Below are 6,000 nucleotides of genomic sequence, written 5' to 3' on the forward strand. Positions count from 1 at the left end.
TGTAAAATCTCACATTTCTTTAGGATCCTTTGACTGACGTATCTCCAGTCCAGCTTGAGCTTAATATACCTTCTTAATTAAGGTTTCTGCTGTGACCACAGGCCCTCACTTATTGAAAAGGAAGAGCTCAGAAGAAAATGAGGGAAGCGAGGGCTGAGTTGCACCATTGCCTTTCCCTTCTAGACACACAAGGAAGGGAACAGAGGCAAGTGATATCTCTCGCTTGCTTTTTCTGAGCAGGGCACTTACAGTCTCCCCACTGACACAGTCTGTATTTTCTCCAGGATCCCTGTGGCCAATTATGTGATGACTTAATTGTTTACTTACCTCATGATAATAAATAATGCATAAGATGAATACTGTGCTGAGGGGGAGGCAGTAACCCAGCACAGTTCCCAGAGCTGATCCCTTTCCCTGTGGAGGCAGCTGCTTGCAAGGCCCACAGCAGACCGTAGAGGTCTGTGCTGGGGACATTTCCTGATTTTGTGCTCCCTAACATAGCCTTGAGGGCCTCTTGACCTTTGGGTTGAATTCATAAACATTCATAAAGTTGTGGCCTTTTCTCTGCAATTTATTCAAAATTATTAGTCTAGGTTCACCTGGTGTTCCCACTAGTATGGTTGTCAGGTCTCGGGGACACCAGCTCTGCCACCATGCCCCTGGGAGTCAACAGCCCTTTTGGCCGCCTCCGATATCCAACAGGGCTGAGGGAGCCCTCCCACCATCCTGAGGCATTGAGAGTCCATTCCACTAGTCAGGGTAAGACTTTCTGGCAGCACTGGGAGCGCCAAGGGCAGCAAGACATTTTTGGTTAGGACACACTGCTGTTGGGTCTGCTCAAGCACCCGTGTGGCACGTCCATCTTTAAGCTTGTCAGCCTTTAATTAGCTGTAAGAAGGAAACAATTGAAAAGGTCCTTGCGGTAACTGGGAGCCTGCCTGGAGCTAATCTTCTTCCGTATTGTGCAGCAGAGATTCAGGCTGACCCGCCCAAGGAGCAGCTCCCCACTCCCACTTACCAGGGCGATCTCTCCAGCCCAGGCTTTTTCTCCTGCAAAAATAAAAAGGATATGGACTTTCTCTGCAATAACTAATAGGGAAAAGCAAAAACCAAACCAACCAAATCAAAACCAAAGCCACCAAACAAAACCTCTTTTAAATTAACAAATGCAGTTTTCCTTTCTGTAGGATAAATGCAGCCAGCCAAGGCATATGATTTAACAATAAATTCAGGTATTGTCACAGAAAAAGTGACATTAAAGCCTCTGATTCCAACAAAAAGCCTAGTGTCTCTAATTACCTGCGTCATTGCTACATAAGCCATCCAAGAATTTCAAATATCAATATCCTTCACTGTATTAAATCCCTCTGTACACAACAGGACTGTCAGGAAACATGAAGTAGCAGAGGCCTCTGCAGTTTTTTGATCCAAGTACAGGCAATGATATGTAGGAAGGCTACATTTTCATCCCTCCCTTCTTTCAGCTTATTTCCCTCTTAGATCTGGAGCCGTCCAGCTCTGCCTACAGTTGTTGTATTTAAATGTGGACTGCTCGTTCCTAGCTGGCTCTCACATTCTGTCCCTACTGGGGCACAGTGTCCCTCACAGGCAGGTGTGGAAGTTAGAGCTGGATTATTAGTATGAATGCAGTGGGAAATATGTTATCCACAGTATGGTGTCCTTGATAATAAGGAGAGGACATTGATCTTAAGCTCCATTAAAAGACCCATAGTATGAACAGGAAATGTTCACATTCAAACATTTGCTCTAGATAGCTGACTACACTGATTTCTTTAGTGCATGCTTCTTTGTAACATATAGAAGCAGAGTGTTTGCATATGGTCATAAAAAAGAATAAAGTGTCCATAGTGTCAGCTCTGGTGTAGGCTGCCTAAAACCTGTGAATGGCTTTACATCTTTTACTGCACTCAGGTTCCCATAAGGAAGTGGGAGAATGCACAGTCTTTCTTGCAGGCAACCTTTCCAGCCGGTCACAGCTGCAGTAGGACTTTGGAAGGGGAAGGAGAGGAGGGAGGTGCAGAGGGGCTGCTCCCCCACCCAACACAAACACCCAGCAGTTTACAGGGGCAGGCTGCAACTTCTCTGCCTGGTTTCTGCCAGACGTGTTTAAACCTTCATACCTCGAACAGCTGATGGAATTTGCCTTTAAATTCAGAAAACAGGGATTAACAAACCTAATGCAGAATGTCATGAGCAGACCTGTGTGGCTGCTGCTTGTTACTCCAATATTCTTTTACCTGTCTCAGTTCCTACTGAGAGCAGTTGGTTTCTGTCATGCCTGTTTTTCTGCAAGCATTACAGAGGTTACTGCTGCCAAAAAAACATTCTCACTTCTCCCTACCCTGGCGTTTCTTTTCTTACCCTGGTCTGCTCCCTGCTCTAAGCTGGCACTTGCATTCAAGAGGCAGCTGCATGAAAGCAACGAACAAACTGCTGGCCTAAGAAGTAACCCTCCTAAGAGAAAAAAGTTATTTTTCAATCTGGGACAACTAGCTGAGTCCCCACGCGGTGACAAAAATGCTGGTGCCAACCTAGAGCAAGGAGACCCATGAGGAGGGAGGGGACACATTGCAGGCACAGAGGCTGAGAGACAGGGATGAACATTTCCTCAGCAGAGGTGTCAATGTACATGTGTGTGACACCATGTCTGCACACACCCTTGTCTTTCCAGCAAGTAAGGGAGTAAGAAAACTCACCAGGGCCTGGCAATATCACACAGAGACCCTCTGGGGCTTTGGCAGATTTTTCTTTCAGGAGAGAGCCCCCTCTGTCACTGTGTCACACCACATCTACACAATCTGCAGAGCAGGCCAAGCACACCTCAGAGAGAAGTGTTGTCATTTGAAACATGATGCAGTTATGTCAAAAAGAAACTTTTCAGGCAGAAAAGGCCCCCTGATTTTAACCAGAAAATATATTTTTAAGAAAACTTTTAAGTATCTCACTTTGACTAAAGAATAAAATAGATGGATAAAGTGTTCCACAGTACATTCTTGACTTAGGCTGTGTAACAGTGTAAAAGGCTGTAGAAATGGTCATTTAAAGCAAATGCAATGTTTTCAATAAACTCTCTGAATTGTGGAAGCCAATTTATTATTTTCCATGTTTGGTTTGGTCACCTACTTTCTTTTATAAGAGAAGAAGCAAGTAAACAGGTGTTTGTTTAAAACTCAAGAAAGCATTCAGAAAGCCGAGTGCAGACTGCAGCTCTGCTGATGCTTGCATCACACACCTCTGCTATAAGTCATCCTCCCTGATCTCTAGGGATGGAGGAAAAGAGAACAGAGGAAATCAAAAGGACCTCAAGAAAAATAACAGAGCTTGCTCTTGGGTGTTGTTTTTCTCCTGTACCCTGTCAGTCTTTTCTTCCTAAATAATCCATGTCTTAAGTATTATCAGGAGTCTTTCCCCACCTCAGTGATCTGTGCCCAGAACAGCCAGAGATGAGCAAAAAGGGAACGAGCAAAACAAAGTCCTCACAAACAAACTACAGACATTGTCAAATCTGTGGAAAATCACAGAGGAGACTGCAATTTCCCAGACAACCTGCAAATACACATTGAGTCACCTGCTATCTGTCATTAAAATACAAACATGCTCAGGTGCATTGTGTTCCACGGGCTGTGCACGAAGACTACTTCATCCTGTCTTCCAGAAAACTTCATGTTAGGGGCTTTGAGACTGTCAAGAGGGTATGATCCTGCCCTGTAACAGACTTCCATTTGAGAAACCTCTCCCTCAGACCATCTTCAGGTGCATTTCATAGTTGACCTGGGAGCCCATGGCAACAAAACATGAATCATTGATTCATGGATTTGCTGCTCAGCTGTCCAAAATCAAACCCTCTCAGAGAGGGACACCCTGCAGAGAAGTCTTAAATGGAGGTATGTGCCTAGCTCCCCCACAGAACCCCTTAGAAAGGGGCACCAACATGGGACAGGTCCACACAAGTACACCCAACTCCAAAGGTTCCCTGCAGATGGTGGTGGTGATTTTGTGGCCTGATGAAAACACTGCTAGTGGGGAGTGAGAATTTTTCAAAAGAGCAAAAACTACAGGAGGGAGTCTTGGGCTTGGTTCTTCACCTCTCTTCAGAGTCTCCTCTGCCAAAACACCATAGGGGAGGTTCTTCGGCCTTCTACGCTGTGGAATTAGGTTTATTTAAATTGCTTGGTGGTTTGGGGTGGTTTGTTTCCCTTTTTATCAGACGGTTTGCATTGATTGCTGGTTTGGGGGTTTTTTTCTGCATTTGGGAGGGAAGGGTTTCTTCTTTTTGAGTTTTGGGTTTAGGACTTTTTTTGTACTCTTCTATTCCTTTTTTGGAATAGAAACCCCCTTTTTTTAAGGGGGTTTGTTTTGCCTTTGTTGTTTGTTTTGCTTGCTTTTTGGTTTTTTTCTTGTTTTGCTAGGGTTTGGGGGGATTGAATTTTGTTTCTTTGTGCTTTAATTTTTGGTTTTCTGGTGGGGCTTTTTTCCCGTTTTTTGGGGGGGTTTTGTTTGGGTTTTTGTTGTTGTTTTGTTTGTTTGATTTTTTTTTTTTTTCCTTTGCTTTGGGGCTGGGGATTAAGTTGGTTTTTTTTTTGTTTGGTTGGGTTCGGTCGGGTTTTTTTTTCCCTTATTTTTCTGCTTTCTGACCTGGCGCTTCTCTGCGTTTTTGTTGGTTTTTGTTTTGGGGTTGTTTTTTTTTTTTTCCCCCCTCCTCTCTCACTTTCTTTCTCCCCTTTTCCCTGTTTTTTCGCACTTTCTCCCCCGCCCCGCTCTGCCCGTGCACACGCGCAGCCCCGGCCCCGCCGGAGCCGCCCCGGTGGCCCCGGCCCCGCGCGGGGCGGTGGCGGCCGCGGGCGCAGCAAATCAGCGGGGCCCGGGCCGCGCATAAGAAGGGCGGGCGGGGGCCGGCGCCGTCCTTCCCGGCGGCGGCAGGATGCACCATGAGGAGCTGGCGTCCCTGCAGCGGCCCCGCTACGGCTGTGAGTGGGCTCCTGGGGGGGGCGTTTCGGGACCTTTTCTTAGTAATTTCTTTTTTTGTTCGTTCCTCTCCCTTGCCAGCTTTCTCGGTTTAGCACTAAAAGAGCGAGTTGAAGGCAAAATAAAACCCGCCCAGCAGACTCTGCGGCTGCGTGCAGCGCTCCGGCTCCTTTTCGGTTAGCTCGCGGCCAGCTCCGGCTGGGTTTTGAACAGGTTTTCATGGGGCTGCGTTTTGTTCTGTAACTTTCTGAATGGATTAGAGCCGTAATTCCGCATTGCAGCTCTGGAGTTTCAGATTAGAGCTTCGAGTTTTAGCGTTGTAACTTGGTGTTACAGGTATGGGTTTGGGTTGTAACTTCATAACTTGAATTATGACTGTAGTTTCAGGTTGTAACTTTGTAACCTTTGGATTATCACTTCGGAATTTCTGATTATAAAATTAAACCTTTGCTTTCTAGTTTTACAACTTTGTCTTAGAACTTCGCAACTCTTAAGTAATGGGGATGAGGGGAGACACTGTGCAGGTACTAGGCATCTCTTTTCAGAGGACGTGTATTTACTTCCCAAACGTATATTTAAGAAAAACCGCTGAAGCACCTTACCTCTTGCTGCTGCAGAGCTCTCCTGCCCATGCTGTGTGCCGTGCTGGGATCCTGCACTCTCCTGTGCTTTTCCAGGCTCCTGTGGGCGCAGCAGTGGAAGTCCATGGCTGTGCCATTCCTACAAGAAATGCCTTTGATACTTCAGGCATTGGAAAAAGGGAGCAAGCAAATGATTTGCAAAGTTCTCAACAACCCTGGCATCCTGTGTTCTAATGAGCAACTTCCCAGTTCTTATCGTAGTAGCTTTGTTTAAAACCGGTTCTGAAACCTCCTTTTAGAAAGAAACACAAAACCCCTTAACAGTGTTAGGGGCCACCTTGATTCCACCTAGGGCAGGTAGAAAAAGCAGTGCTTGGCAGTAAGACCTTCAGCTTGGAGAATGCCATGCTCTTCTGAGCGTTTCCCCTTATTG

Source organism: Corvus cornix, chromosome Z, assembly GCF_000738735.6.
Source record: "Corvus cornix cornix isolate S_Up_H32 chromosome Z, ASM73873v5, whole genome shotgun sequence".
NCBI lineage: Eukaryota > Metazoa > Chordata > Aves > Passeriformes > Corvidae > Corvus > Corvus cornix.